The sequence below is a fragment of the Lissotriton helveticus genome, chromosome 4_1 (assembly GCF_964261635.1).
Source record: "Lissotriton helveticus chromosome 4_1, aLisHel1.1, whole genome shotgun sequence".
In the NCBI taxonomy this organism is placed as follows: Eukaryota; Metazoa; Chordata; class Amphibia; order Caudata; family Salamandridae; genus Lissotriton; species Lissotriton helveticus.
Genome location: NC_136063.1, coordinates 970,566,888 through 970,582,340, shown reverse-complemented (window position 1 = coordinate 970,582,340; position 15,453 = coordinate 970,566,888). Strand labels below are relative to the sequence as shown.

The 15,453-nt window shown below is 50.2% G+C and overlaps 2 non-coding genes across 2 annotated transcripts; both read right to left on the bottom strand.

Moving 5' to 3' along the window:
- Positions 1–13,412: 13,412 nt before the first annotated feature.
- Positions 13,413–13,486, bottom strand: TRNAI-AAU (transfer RNA isoleucine (anticodon AAU)). The gene has a single exon. It is a non-coding gene; the product is annotated as a tRNA-Ile (tRNA).
- Positions 13,487–14,273: 787 nt separating this feature from the next.
- Positions 14,274–14,347, bottom strand: TRNAI-AAU (transfer RNA isoleucine (anticodon AAU)). The gene has a single exon. It is a non-coding gene; the product is annotated as a tRNA-Ile (tRNA).
- Between the last annotated feature and the right edge of the window lie 1,106 nt (positions 14,348–15,453).

Sequence of the window (15,453 nt, the reverse complement as noted above, 5' to 3'; positions counted from 1 at the left end):
TTCTATAATTATATCAAATGTGTTGGACTTGGCCTTTTCCCCCAAAATTTTTCGCTTTTGACCCCCTTGTCTGAAATGTCTCCCCCATGGGATTAAATCTGTATAGGCCATGAGTGGTGTGAGACACCTTGTTAAAAATGTAATGTCAAGTAATGGTGTGAGCACTTGTAAATTTCCCCATTTTAAAAATGCACCTGACTAAAATGTACTGTGTTTAAAATGGATGCCATGGCCATGGGTTTTGCCACTGTACTGCCATAGGTCAGCAGTCTAGTTAATATTACCCAGCTACCCCTAGCATTTGGAGGGAAAGCCTGGCACCCAGGGTGCTCACCCCCTCCCCTTGAGCCAGTTTAGGCCAGCTTTGCCAACATTCTAGAAGGTTCTGGCACTGCCTGGGAGGAGGGTATAAGTAAGGGGGATGTGCCACCAGAGAGTCAGTCAGCGCTGGGACAAGAAAGAGAGGGGACCTGCTACAAGGTGCTACCGCCACATGGGCCTGTGAGCTGGGCCCTGCACCCCTAAACCCCCCCCTACTCTGCTGTCCCTTGGGCCCCTGAATTATGAGGGCCCACCCAGGTCCCGGTCACTATTAAGGGACCGTGAATTACGCCAGCACAGCGCGAAAGGAGCACCCAGGAGGTGAGGAAGGGGCCCCTGAGGATCTGTACTGGGACTGTTCCCCCCCTTGGGAAGTTGTGGCCCCTGTGGAAGCGCTGGACTGGGAGGAGCTGCCCGGGGAGGATTGTGCCCCCGAGGAACTGTGTCTCTTAATCTGCCCCTGGACTGCCTACCAAGCGCTGTGGTAAGAGAAGCGCTGGGGCTGGTGTGGCCCCCGGAGTGCTGTTGGCCCTGGAAGTTGTGTGGGCCGAGGGAGGAGTGGAGCACAGTGAATAGCGCCGTTTTCTGAGGAGACTGTGGAAGCCTGTGAATAGCGCCGTCTGTGGAGGCGCGCTTCTGCCGATAAAAGTAATTAAATAGAAGGGAGCCTACCCCTTATTGTTGCCACCGTCACCGCCGCGGCCCGCCGCCGCCAAGGAAACCCTCGCCGTGTTCGGCATCGTTGCGGCGGCCCCCGGTACCAGGAGAGGACCGCCGAAGTGAAGAAGGGGCCACGCTAGGCCCTGAGGCCGCGTCACTCGCGTCACGTGACGGGGGCGCCCGGCCGTATCATCGGCCGCGCAGGGATTGGCTACCGGCCTGGGCGGCCGGGAAGGCAGGAAGAAGCCGAGTCGAAGCCCCGGGTCCCCGTGAGGTAGGAGGGGGACCCGGGTGAAGCTTCAGTGTGGGGCTCCCGTGGTCGTGAGGGAGCCCCGTGAAGAACGACCAGAGCGGCAGTTCACCCCGCCGGTCTGTGGCCCGGATTGAGGAGGCCGCGAGGAGAGACGCAAAGCCCTGGGTCCCCGTGAGGGAGGGGGGACCCAGGTGAAGGTCCGTTGCGGGGGCCCCCGTGCCGAGAAGGGAACCCTGAGAGAAGCGACCAGAGCGGGAGGCCACCCTGCCGGTCTTTGCCCCCACGCGAGCGGCCGGTGAGGTAGGTGGGGCTGGGGCACACTGTCGGTGCTAGCCCCGCCTCCCGACCTGAGGCGGCCAGAGCAGAGTGCCGGGGGGGCTCCCGTGAGGACGAGGGAGCCCCACTTGGACCGCCCAGAGGTGCAGTGATTCCCCCCTGGGCCCCCGAGAGGAGGAGGGGCCCGAGTGACACCGCGGGAAGGGAGGGGCCTCGAGGTACATTGCCAGTACCTGCCCCCTCCCCCGGAAAGGAGCCCTGTGTCCTACGGTGGAGAGCCCCAGGACCCTGAGAAAGGGAAGGAGTCTAGAGGAGGCCCGAAGCCAGCAGGAGTTGTGTAGCGGGGCCCCCATAGTGAAGAGGGAGCCCCGGTTGCGACGCTGAGGCCTGAGTGAGGCCTTGTGGGCCGAGTGACCACGAGTGACCACACAGATCACCGGAGAGTCCCGCGACTCGGTGCCTGGTCCCCCCCTGCAGAGGAGACCCCAGAGGACGCCTGCAGAACCCACTGAGCCCCCGCAGGAGCCATTGAGAAGAGCCCGGTGAGTGGGGCCTACGCTTAACTGTGTGGGGGACGGAGAGGGCAACAGGGTACACTGTCGGTGCCCGCCCCGGGGACTGTGTTGCCTTATCAGGTGCCCGTATGGCAGAGGGCACCTGTGACGTGGGCTCCAGATTTGTTGAACTGTCCTGACTTTCCTGCAACTAACTGCCCTACTAGACAACTCGGGAGCAGGCCGGTTGCTCTTGTTGCATATTTTGGGGTAGAGAGTCTTATTCCGCCTCATGGCAAATATGGGTCCCTACTGTATGGATTGCCCTGAGGTCCCCAGTTATTAAGGAAACCTGAGGAAGGAAATGTCCAAGGGAGCCTAGAAGTAAAGAGGGTTGGCTGCTGTGTACACCCTGATGTTTGATACCCCTAGTTTGATGGTAGAGGGAGCCTAGATGTTTCCCTACAGGTGTTCCTGGTCTATGAGGAGGGTCCCTACCTGATATTACTGCTGGGTGAGGTATGTTCTGCCTAATGTTGGTCAATAGGTTGGCCTGACGTGCTATTCCAGGCCCTTGGTTATGTCCCAGGTTAATGGGCCAGCTGTGCCGATTTATTACAGGTGCTCCTATTTATGATGTACTGTGAAGCCCTGATGTTTTTCCCTTACAGGGGTTGGGTTGGCGTTATTGTGCATGATGTATATCTATGCTAATGTGGTATTTTGCGATTACAGCCCTCCCCTAAGGTTAAGAGTCTGAGTTGGCCCCACCAGATTGGTCCCAGATCTAATGTTATTTTGATCCCATCCTTTTTCCTTTCAGCATGGACTTAGAGACTCAGCCCTTACTTCCCATGTAAATAATCCCCCCTTTATACACTTGGCTCTGGCGCCAATTGGCGCCCTGTTGTGACACTACTGTTTTGCATTTTATTTTGCCTTGCAGGTTGGAAACACTACTAAATTACTTATCTTTTTCCAACTCAAACTGGTGCCCTGCCTCTTTTGTGATGTGCCTGGTGTGTCGTCTGTGGGTACTGCGTGAGTGCTTCACATGTCCTCGAAGTTTGGCCTGCCCGCTTGGTCCGTGCTACCCCCCCTTTGAGATTTGGGTAACCCCATTTCTTACATTGGTGTCAAGCGGTGGGATAGGACTTGTGTTTGCGCAGTACCACAGCGGCCACAGGTTACACCACAAGTAGAGCTTTGAGAGAATTCAGAGCCTTGTTGTGGGGATTATTGTTGGCTGAATAATGATTTTCAGATTATTACTTCCTCCTGAAAGTGTTTTTGCGGAATTGTTTCCCCTTGTTCCACTGTGGTTGTGTCCCGAAAAACCTCACCACGATGGGGTTGGTTTATGAGGAGGTGGAACTGAGGGAGTACACCGAACAGGAGGTGATAGACTTCCTCCTGGAGAGAGGGATACCCCCAGTAGGGAACATTAGGAGAAAGCTGTTTCTTTATGAGGCCCTCAAGAGGGGGGAGCCCTTAAAGATCGGTGGGGACCTGTCTGATTACCCCCCGAGTATTTGAAGGGTGGATTCGGTAGAAGCCAGTGGGAGGGCTCCCAATCTGCAACCCTGGAGGGTAATTACCCCGATGAAGAGGAGGAAGAGTTTAACAGGGCAGAGACACCAGTAGCTGATGAGGACACCGTAGATAGGGAGTCTCGCACTGGGTCCTGTCCCGGGGGCATTGCCCCATCCCTTTCCCTGTCCCCAGAAGAGTGGGTAGATAGGAGGGAAGAAAGGGAGCATCAGCTAGCGCTGGAGAAGCTCAGATTTGAGCAGGCCACGGAGTTAGCGCAGCTGAGGATTCAAGAGCAGAGGCTAGAGACAGAAATGGTCCTAGCCCAGGAGAGAATGGCAGAGGCGGAGAGGGCCTTTGCCAGAGAGAGAGTAGCTCTGGTGGGTAGGTTGTCCCCTGAGAGCGGTTTTAAGAGCCTGAATACACCGGAGAGGGTGGGATCCAGTGGTGGCAGCGAGTGTAGGTCCAGTGCAAGAAGTCCCATTCCTGAAGCCCAGGAGACCGTGCCTGATTCCCAGGAAGAGGGGGATGGGTTAGTGTTCAGGGGCAGGGGAAAACTGTCCCACCAGTCCTGGGGAGAGTTTGAGGAGGAGTGTTGGACTGCATTGGAGGATTGGGTGGTGAGGAGAGCAGTAGAGGATTGGGAAGGGCTGTGCCATGCCGTTATTTGGGAGCACATGCTGAGGAGTTGTGTCCCAAGTCTGCGTCACCATCTGTTGCAGTGTAGGTTCTCAGACCCCAGGGAACTTGCACGGGAGGCAGATCTCTGGGTAAGTGCCAGAGTGTCTGGGAAGACATTGGGGAGTGATCCAGAAAGGAGTGGTGCAGGGAACATCCGACCCAGCGTGGCGGGAGAGGTGAGAAGCCCAGCTAGGTCCCAGGATAGTGGGTGGGTTGTAGGGCCTCACATCCCATATATAGGAGGGAGTGAGACGGGGAGGTGTCCCGAGGTGCCCCAACTGCAGTCACAGGGCCTGGAGAGTTCTTTTAAGGAACCCCAGGTTGGGAGCCTAGGCTGTCCCGATGTGCCGTCTCATGAAGGGGATCCCCTAGTATCAGGAGAACCCGGAGTATCAGTAACCAGAGCTCCAGTGGTTCGGGGGTCTGAGCAGTCACAGGGTTTAGATCCTGGACTGGGGTTCCAGGTTCAGGGGTTGCCTGACCTGGAGGGTGGGGTACCTGTAACCAAGGTCCCTACCAGTTTGACTCTCAGGGGTACTTCTCCCGGTGGGAGGGTGCGGAACTCTGGGAGGGGGTGCAGAGGGAGCAAGATCTCTCCTCTGTCACCGGCTCAGCCAAAGGGCGCAGATCCCGGGTTGGGTGGCCAGGTTGAGGGTTTTCCGGACCTGGCGGGTGGGACATCTGTGTTCAGAGTCCCCCCAAAGTTGACTCTCAGGGGTACTACTCCAGTTAGGAGGGTGCGGAACTCTGGGAGGGGGTACAGGGAGAGGGAGGACTCGCCCCTGTCACCGGTTCAGCCTGAGGGTTTCGACTCCAGGTTGGGGAGAGAGTGGTTGTGTGAGGGTGTCCCCAGGAGAATGAGATGGAGGAACCCTAGGAGGAGAAGTAGGGGAAGGAGAGCCTCGCCCCTAAGGGCTGGTCAGCCTGAGGGTGTAGACCCCAGGTGGGTGGACCAGTGGCAATTTGGAAAGAGGAGAGTGGTCCAAGAGTATCACAAGCCTGAGGCTAGAGCCTCCCACTCTAGGAAGGAACAAGGGCCAGAGACTTCTGGATGGCCTAGAGGCCAGACCTGGCCACATCCCACTAGGGAACACCAGTGGGGTGGTTTTGTTGGTGAAGGGAGGGTTGCGAGAGAGAACCATTGGGTTCCAGAGTGGAGAAGAGACTGCAGGTGCTCCTGTAGTTGCCAGCCTGCGTCCACCTTTTTCCGCCCCAAGCAGGGAAGCCCATCAAGGTATTGATCGATCTACCCTGGCTTTTGGCTGGGGGGGAGCTGTGTTGGACTTGGCCTTTTCCCCCAAAATGTTTCGCTTTTGACCCCCTTGTCTGAAATGTCTCCCCCATGGGATTAAACCTGTATAGGCCATGAGTGGTGTGAGACACCTTGTTAAAAATGTAATGTCAAGTAATGGTGTGAGCACTTGTAAATTTCCCCATTTTAAAAATGCACCTGACTAAAATGTACTGTGTTTAAAATGGATGCCATGGCCATGGGTTTTGCCACTGTACTGCCATAGGTCAGCAGTCTAGTTATTATTACCCAGCTACCCCTAGCATTTGGAGGGAAAGCATGGCACCCAGGGTGCTCACCCCCTCCCCTTGAGCCAGTTTAGGCCAGCTTTGCCAACATTCTAGAAGGTTCTGGCACTGCCTGGGAGGAGGGTATAAGTAAGGGGATGTGCCACCAGAGAGTCAGTCAGCGCTGGGACAAGAAAGAGAGGGGCCTGCTACAAGGTGCTACCGCCACATGGGCCTGTGAGCTGGGCCCTGCACCCCTAAAACCCCCCCTACTCTGCTGTCCCCTGGGCCCCTGAATTATGAGGGCCCACCCAGGTCCCGGTCACTATTAAGGGACCGTGAATTACGCCAGCACAGCGCGAAAGGAGCACCCAGGAGGTAAGGAAGGGGCCCCTGAGGATCTGTACTGGGACTGTTCCCCCCCCTTGGGAAGTTGTGGCCCCTGTGGAAGCGCTGGACTGGGAGGAGCTGCCCGGGGAGGATTGTGCCCCCGAGGAACTGTGTCTCTCAATCTGCCCCTGGACTGCCTACCAAGCGCTGTGGGAAGAGAAGCGCTGGGGCTGGTGTGGCCCCCGGAGTGCTGTTGGCCCTGGAAGTTGTGTGGGTCGAGTGAGGAGCGGAGCGCAGTGAATAGCGCCGTTTTCTGAGGAGACTGTGGCAGCCTATGAATAGCGCCATCTGTGGAGGCGCGCTTCTGCCGATAAAAGTAATTAAATAGAAGGGAGTCTACCCCTTATTGTTGTCACCGTCACCGCCGCGGCCCGGCACCGCCAAGGAAACCCCCGCCGTGTTCGGCATCGTTGCGGCGGCCCCCGGTACCAGGAGAGGGCCGCCGAAGTGAAGAAGGGGCCGCGCTAGGCCCTGAGGCCGCGGCACTCGGGTCACGTGACGGGGGCGCCCGGCCGCGTCATCGGCCCGCCCCCGCTAACACCGCGCAGGGATTGGCTACCGGCCCGGGCGGCCGGGAAGGCAGGAAGAAGCCGAGTCGAAGCCCCGGGTCCCGGTGAGGTAGGAGGGGGACCCGGGCGAAGCTTCGGTGCGGGGCTCCCGTGGCCATGAGGGAGCCCCGTGAAGAACGACCAGAGCGGGAGTCCACCCCGCCGGTCTGTGGCCCGGATCGAGGAGGCCGCGAGGAGAGACGCAAAGCCCTGGGTCCCCGTGAGGGAGGGGGGACCCAGGTGAAGCGCCGTTGCGGGGGCCCCCGTGCCAAGAAGGGAGCCCTAAGAGAAGCGACTGGAGCGGGAAGCCACCCCGCCGGTCAGTGCCGCCACGCGAGGGGCCGGTGAGGTAGGCGGGGCCGGGGCACACTGTCGGTGCTAGCCCCGCCTCCCGACCTGAGGCGGCCAGAGCAGAGTGCCGGCGGGGCTCCCATGAAGACGAAGGAGCCCCACTTGGACCGCCCAGAGGTGCAGTGATTCCCCCCTGGGCCCCCGAGAGGAGGAGGGGCCCGAGTGACACCGCGGGAAGGGAGGGGCCTCGAGGTACATTGCCAGTACCTGCCCCCTCCCCCGGAAAGGAGCCCTGTGTCCTACGGTGGACAGCCCCGGGACCCTGAGAAAGGGAAGGAGTCTAGAGGAGGCCCAAAGCCAGCAGGAGTTGTGTAGCGGGGCCCCCATAGTGAAGAGGGAGCCCCGGTTGCAACGCTGAGGCCTGAGTGAGGCCTTGTGGGCCCGAGTGACCACGAGTGACCACACAGATCACGGGAGAGTCCCGCGACTCGGTGCCTGGTCCCCCCCTGCAGAGGAGACGCCAGAGGACGCCTGCAGAACCTACTGAGCCCCCGCAGGAGCCATTGAGAAGAGCCCGGTGAGTGGGGCCTACGCTTAACTGTGTGGGAGACGGAGAGGGCAACGGGGTACACTGTCGGTGCCCGCCCCGGGGACTGTGTTGCCTTATCAGGTGCCCGTATGGCAGAGGGCACCTGTGACGTGGGCTCCAGATTTGTTGAACTGTCCTGACTTTCCTGCAACTAACTGCCCTACTAGACAACTCGGGAGCAGGCCGGTTGCTCTTGTTGCATATTTTGGGGTAGAGAGTCTTATTCCCCCTCATGGCAAATATGGGTTCCTACTGTATGGATTTGAATTTGAATTTGAATTTTAAAAAATTTATAAAGCGCACTTTTACCATTGCGGTTTCATGGCGCTAATTAGGAAGCTGAAGTTTCTGTGAGGGAGTGGAAAGCTTTAGGATAGGAAGGCTTGACAAAAGAGATGGGTTTTAAGCCTTTTACGGAACTCAATGTAGGTGGGAGCAGATCTAACAGAAAAAGGGAGAGTTCCAAAAAGTGGGGGCGAGAACAGAAAATTTGAAACCACCAGACCTGCTTTTCTTGAAGTGGGGAACAACAAGAAGGAGCTTAGTAGAGGAGCGTAGCTCTCTACTGGGACGGTAAACAGTGAGGGCAGAGGAAATGAACGCCGGGGCAGTGCCTGCTAAGGCCTGGAATATTGTACAACCCAGTTTAAAAAGGGACCGTTCTTTGATGGGTAACCAGTGGAGGGATTTAAGTGTGGGAGTGATATGGGAGGATTTGGGCAGCCTAAAAATCAGGCGAGCTGCCTGATTTTGCACCAACTGAAGGCGTCGGAGGGCACTGCCAGGGATTCCATTGTATACAAGGTTCCCATAATCCAATCGCGATAGAATCATCGCCATTAAAATCAGTTTTAGAGCGGGGGGAAAAAAACGGGACATTTTTCGAATGATACGGAGGGCAAAGAAACAAGAAGAAACAACCGAACTTATCTGGGTGTGAAGTGTGAGGTGTTGGTCAACCGTAATCCCCAGTGTTTTGGCAGAGAGTGATGGCAGAGGCGGGGGACCTAAGGAGGGTGGCCAGAAGGAGGGGGACCAGGGACTGCAACTGCCCACGGTAAGAATCAGCTCGGTCTTATCCGGGTTTAGTTTTAAGTGGTTGGAATTCATCCAATCCCTGATAAACAGCATTATGGATTGAAAATTAAGGACAGAAGCAGAGGAGTGAGAAAGATTAAAGATGAGCTGGAGGTCATCGGCGTAATTGTACACCGTGACCTCCATCTCCTGGAGGGCACAGATGAGGGGGAAAATGTACAGGTTAAATAATAAAGGGGAAAGAGAAGATCCCTGAGGGACACCGCACTGAACCTTGCGTGGAGGGGCAGTGTACTCAGCGAGACGGACTGCCTGAGTGCGCTCACTCAGGAAAGAGCTGAGCCAGACCAGCATCGTGCCCCCTATGCCCGCCGCCTTGACACGGGTAAGAAGGATGGAGTGATCAACCGTGTCAAAGGCGGCGGACAGATCCAGAAGGATGAGGGCCCGAGGAGTGTCCGTGTCCAGCCCCTCTCTTAGTTCGTCTATGACTGAGACCACGACCTTCTCTGTGGAATGTCGAGGTCGGAAGCCCGCCTGACATGGCGCAAGGTAAGCGCTGTTTTCAATGAAGGAGCTGAGTTCCTTGGTGACATAGGACTCGAGGACCTTGCCCAGGAAAGGGAGGAGTGAAATGGGACGATAGTTTAGTGAGGAGGAAGGATCGGCCCCAGGCTTTTTTAAAATGGGTATAATGGTGGCTGTTTTATAAGTGGCGGGGACAATGCCCCGCCTAAGTGAATCATTAAGGAGGGCAAGGGGGGGTGCATAACAGTTCGAAAAGGCCATGCGAAGTACGTTGGCCGGGCAGGGGTCAGCGGGAGAGCCAGACTTGACCCGGGCTAGCAAGGAGAGAAAAATTTCTTTGGTCAACGGAGGTATGCGGGTAAGGTTGAACTTATTGAGCGGTGACACAGGGGCTCAGAAAGTGGGGGAAGGGAGGGGTATATTAGCTTTAATTAATGCGACTTTCTCGATGAAAAAATCATTGAGTAGGTCGCAGAAAGCTTGGGACAGGGGGTCTTAAAAGAAGTCCTGTCAGAGGACGCCAGCTCATGAACCGTAGCAAAAATTTCTTTTGGCTGGTTTTCAGCAGCAAGGATACTACCCGAGAAATACTCGGTCTTGGCGGTAAGAATGGCTCTTTTGTACTCGTTAAGGATAGACGTGTAGTGGATTTTGAGGGTAGGACAGTAGGCCGACCTCCAAGCACGTTCTGCTCGACGTGCTTCAAGTTTTTTCCTTTTAAGTTCCGGAGTGAACCATTTGTTGGCCAGGTGGGCCCTTCTAATGATAACACACTTCATAGGAGCCACCTGATCACTAGCCTTTGAAAGCCAGCCGTTTATGATGGTAGTTTGGGAAGGTAGAGTGGAACCTTCCAAGTCGGGACAGGTGGCTAGCAGGGAGGCGCACAGGGAAGGGACATCTGCGCCATTCCAGTACCTAGCCCGAATATCTAGAGGGTCAAAAGTATTTTTAACGGAGCTAAGGTCCAAGGAGAAGGAGATCATAGAATGGTCGGACCACGCACATGGCGCCACTATGGGAATAGTGACTGGGACATTGAGAGTCCAAATTTGGTCTAAAGTATGACCTCGAGAATGAGTAGGAATATGGACCTGAGAAACAAAATTAAAACTAAGCAGGAGCTGGGTAAAGTCTCTGGACATAGCGTCTTCCGTTGGGTCGTTGGGCCAAAAGTTAAAATCCCCTAAAACGAATACAGAGGCATTATTAACCACTAAAGTAGCAAGTAAGTCTTGGATAGCAGGGATAAAATGAGGGCAAGGTTGTGGTGGGCGGTAGAAAAGAACACACGTGATCGGGGTCTGAAAGGAAGTGGTGCGTACCACTAAATGATCCACTGCCGGTATGAGGGGAGAAGGGAGTACCTGAAAGTGAAGGTTGTTACGAGCTATCAGGGCAACTCCACCCCCTAACTTCCCCTCAGGTCGATCAGCTCGGATAATGAAGTAGGAGGGGGGGAGCGCTGCCAAGATGCTAGGGAGTGAATCAGTACGGAGCCATGTTTCTGTTAAAAACAAGAGATGGGGATTGTGTGACTCCAAAAAGCTGAATAGTTCAAGCTGATGCTTGACAGCTGACCTAGTATTCAAGAGGTATGCTAAGGTAGCAGGAGTAGGATTAGTTAAACAAGCATGTGTAGGAGGGGCAAATAAAGAAGGAGCAGGGGGATGGAGGGTGACAGGAAGAGAGCATGGCGTAATTTTCCGAGCCAGACCGAGTTCTATAACCCGTGAAATGGCAGCTGGGTTAAGAGGCCAAGAAGCCTGAAAGGAGCAGAGTTGGGCAGCGGAATAGGAAATAAAATGGGCATAAAGCATGGCCCCTGGCCCCGGCCGGCCGCGGACGGGCGCAGACGGGCTTGCCTTTGGCCTGAGGTCCCCAGTTATTAAGGAAACCTGAGGAAGGAAATGTCCAAGGGAGCCTAGAAGTAAAGAGGGTTGGCTGCTGTGTACACCCTGATGTTTGATACCCCTAGTTTGATGGTAGAGGGAGCCTAGCTGTTTCCCTACAGGTGTTCCTGGTCTATGAGGAGGGTCCCTACCTGATATTACTGCTGGATGAGGTATGTTCTGCCTAATGTTGGTCAATAGGTTGGCCTGACGTGTTATTCCAGGCCCTTGGTTATGTCCCAGGTTAATGGGCCAGCTGTGCTGATTTATTACAGGTGCTCCTATTTATGATGTACTGTGAAGCCCTGATGTTTTTTCCTTACAGGGGTTGGGTTGGCGTTATTGTGCATGATGTATATCTATGCTAATGTGGTATTTTGCGACTACAGCCCTCCCCTAAGGATGAGAGTCTGAGTTGGCCCCACCAGATTGGCCCCAGATCTAATGTTATTTTGATCCTATCCTTTTTCCTTTCAGCATGGACTTAGAGACTCAGCCCTTACTTCCCATGTAAATAATCCCCCCTTTATACACTTGGCTCTGGCGCCAATTGGCGCCCTGTTGTGACACTACTGTTTTGCATTTTATTTTGCCTTGCAGGTTGGAAACACTACTAAACTACTTATCTTTTTCCAACTCAAACTGGTGTCCTGCCTCTTTTGTGATGTGCCTGGTGTGTCGTCTGTGGGTACTGCGTGAGTGCTTCACATGTCCTCGAAGTTTGGCCTGCCCGCTTGGTCCGTGCTACCCCCCCTTTGAGATTTGGGTAACCCCATTTCTTACAAAATGTATTCATCGAGTCCTTCGAGCAGCGTTTGATCCAAGGAGATAAACAGTCCAAAATGAGACACAAGAAAAATGAATCTTTTTTCAAAGAATTAAACTTGGCCTGTACAGGCATCGAACCTGTGACCTTGGCGATATTAGCACCATGCTCTTACCAACTGAGCTAACAGGCCAATTTGCACATCTTTTGGAGGACCAGCACAGGAAGCAGTGCTAATGATAGTTCAACCGGGAGATTTGGAAAGCTTAATTTCAGCTGTTTAATATGAATTAACTTTCATATTATCAACATGAAGAAACTAATATGACTTCAAAAAAATTGCAATACAAAAGAGATTTCCATACTTAGTGTTAGAATTTGGAACCAGTAACGTTTTTTCCACGTGGTTTAGCAATAAATAAATATTCATCACCTATATTCAATTGATTCATCTAATCATTCTATCAGCTTCTGCGCAAAGGAAATATAGAGGTAAACATGATACAGAAGAAAATACATTTATTTTCAACATTAAAGGAGCATCAAGTATTGGCTTGGAGACTGATTGAAATTATGTCCTTTGCGTTTTTAACTTCATGCTCTAACAGACTAAACTAATAAGCTCACTAAATATATAGAATACTTTTGAAGAATTAGCAGATGATGAAATGCTACTGGATCCATCCAATCCTTCAAGAAGCGTGTGATTCAAGGAGATAAACAGTCCAAAATGAGACACAAGAAAAATTCATCTTTGTTCAAACAATTAAACTTGGCCTGTACAGGGATCGAACCTGTGACCTTGGCGTTATTAGCACCACGATCTAACCATCTGAGCTAACAGGCCATTTTGCACAACTACCTGGAGGTCCAGCATATGAAGAAGGGCAAATGATAGTTAACCCAGGAGATTTGGAAAGCTTAATTTCAGCAGTTTACCATGAAGTTATTGTTATATATTATCAACATGAAGAAACTAATATGACTTAAAAAAAATTACAATACAAAAGAGATTTTCATACTTAGTGTTAGAACTTAGAACCATTAACGTTTTTTCCAAGTGGTTAAGCAATAAATAAATATTCATCACCTATATTGAATTGATTCATCTAATCATTTTATCAGCTTCTCCTCAAAGGAAATATAGAGATAAACATGATACTTTAGAAAATACATCTATTTTCAACATTAAAGGTGCATCAAGTATTGGCTTGGAGACTGATTGAAAGTATGTCCTTGGCGTTTTTAACTTCATGCTCTAACAGACTAAACTAATAGTCTCACTAAATATATAGCATACTATTGAAGATGAAGCAGATGATGACGTCCTACTGATTGTTAATCCGGGATAGTTGGAAAGCTTATATTCAGCTGTTTACATTCATAGTATCTTTATATATTATCAACAAGACTAAACAAAAATGATCTCAATAAATTGCAATAAATAAGAGATTTAGTTACTTGGCGTTAGAACTTAGAACCATTAATAGATATTCCAGGCGCTTTTAGAATAGTAATTAACTCTATATTTATATCAAATGTATTCATCCAATCCATCAAGCAGCGTTTGATCCAAGGAGATAAACAGTCCAAAATGAGACATAAGAAAAATTCATCTTTTTTCAAAGAATTAAACTTGGCCTGTACAGGGATCGAACCTGTGACCTTGGCGTTATTAGCACCACGCTCTAACCAACTGAGCTAACAGGGCAAATTTCACATCTTCTGGAGGACCAGCACAGGAAGCAGTGCTAATGATAGTTCAACTGGGAGATTTGGAAAGCTTAATTTCAGCTGTTTAATATGAATTAACTTTCATATTATCAACATGAAGAAACTAATATGACTTCAAAAAAATTGCAATAAAAAAGAGATTTCCATACTTAGTGTTAGAATTTTGAACCAGTAACGTTTTTTCCACGTGGTTTAGCAATAAATAAATATTCATCACCTATATTCAATTGATTCATCTAATCATTCTATCAGCTTCTGCGCAAAGGAAATATAGAGGTAAACATGATACAGAAGAAAATACATCTATTTTCAACATTAAAGGAGCATCAAGTATTGGCTTGGAGACTGATTGAAAGTATGTCCTTGGCGTTTTTAACTTCATGCTCTAACAGACTAAACTAATAGCCTCACTAAATATATAGTATACTATTGAAGATGAAGCAGATGATGAAGTCCTACTGATTGTTAATCTGGGATAGTTGGAAAGCTTATATTCAGCTGTTTACATTCATAGTATCTTTATATATTATCAACAAGACTAAACAAAAATGATCTCAATAAATTGCAATAAATAAGAGATTTAGTTACTTGGCGTTAGAACTTAGAACCATTAATAGATATTCCAGGCGCTTTAAGAATAGTAATTAATTCTATAATTATATCAAATGTATTCATCCAATCCTTCAAGCAGCGTTTGATCCAAGGAGATAAACAGTCCAAAATCAGACACAAGAAAAATTCATCTTTTTTCAAAGAAATAAACTTGGCCTGTACAGGGATCGAACCTGTGACCTTGGCGTTATTAGCACCACGCTCTAACCAACTGAGCTAACAGGCCAATTTGCACATCTTTTGGAGGACCAGCACAGGAAGCAGTGCTAATGATAGTTCAACCGGGAGATTTGGAAAGCTTAATTTCAGCTGTTTAATATGAATTAACTTTCATATTATCAACATGAAGAAACTAATATGACTTCAAAAAAATTGCAATACAAAAGAGATTTCCATACTTAGTGTTAGAATTTTGAACCAGTAACGTTTTTTCCACGTGGTTTAGCAATAAATAAATATTCATCACCTATATTCAATTGATTCATCTAATCATTCTATCAGCTTCTGCGCAAAGGAAATATAGAGGTAAACATGATACAGAAGAAAATACATCTATTTTCAACATTAAAGGAGCATCAAGTATTGGCTTGGAGACTGATTGAAATTATGTCCTTTGCGTTTTTAACTTCATGCTCTAACAGACTAAACTAATAGGCTCACTAAATATATAGAATACTTTTGAAGAATTAGCAGATGATGAAATGCTACTGGATCCATCCAATCCTTCAAGCAGCGTGTGATTCAAGGAGATAAACAGTCCAAAATGAGACACAAGAAAAATTCATCTTTGTTCAGACATTTAAACTTGGCCTGTACAGGGATCAAACCTGTGACCTTGGCGTTATTAGCACCACGCTCTAACCATCTGAGCTAACATGCCATTTTGCACAACTACCTGGAGGTCCAGCATATGAAGAAGGGCAAATGATAGTTAACCCAGGAGATTTGGAAAGCTTAATTTCAGCAGTTTACCATGAAGTTATTGTTATATATTCTCAACATGAAGAAACTAATATGACTTAAAAAAAATTACAATACAAAAGAGATTTTCATACTTAGTGTTAGAACTTAGAACCATTAACGTTTTTTCCATGTGGTTAAGCAATAAATAAATATTCATCTCCTATATTGAATTGATTCATCTAATCATTTTATCAGCTTCTCCTCAAAGGAAATATAGAGATAAACATGATACTTTAGAAAATACATCTATTTTCAACATTAACGGTGCATCAAGTATTGGCTTGGAGACTGATTGAAAGTATGTCCTTGGCGTTTTTAACTTCATGCTCTAACAGACTAAACTAATAGTCTCACTAAATATATAGCGTA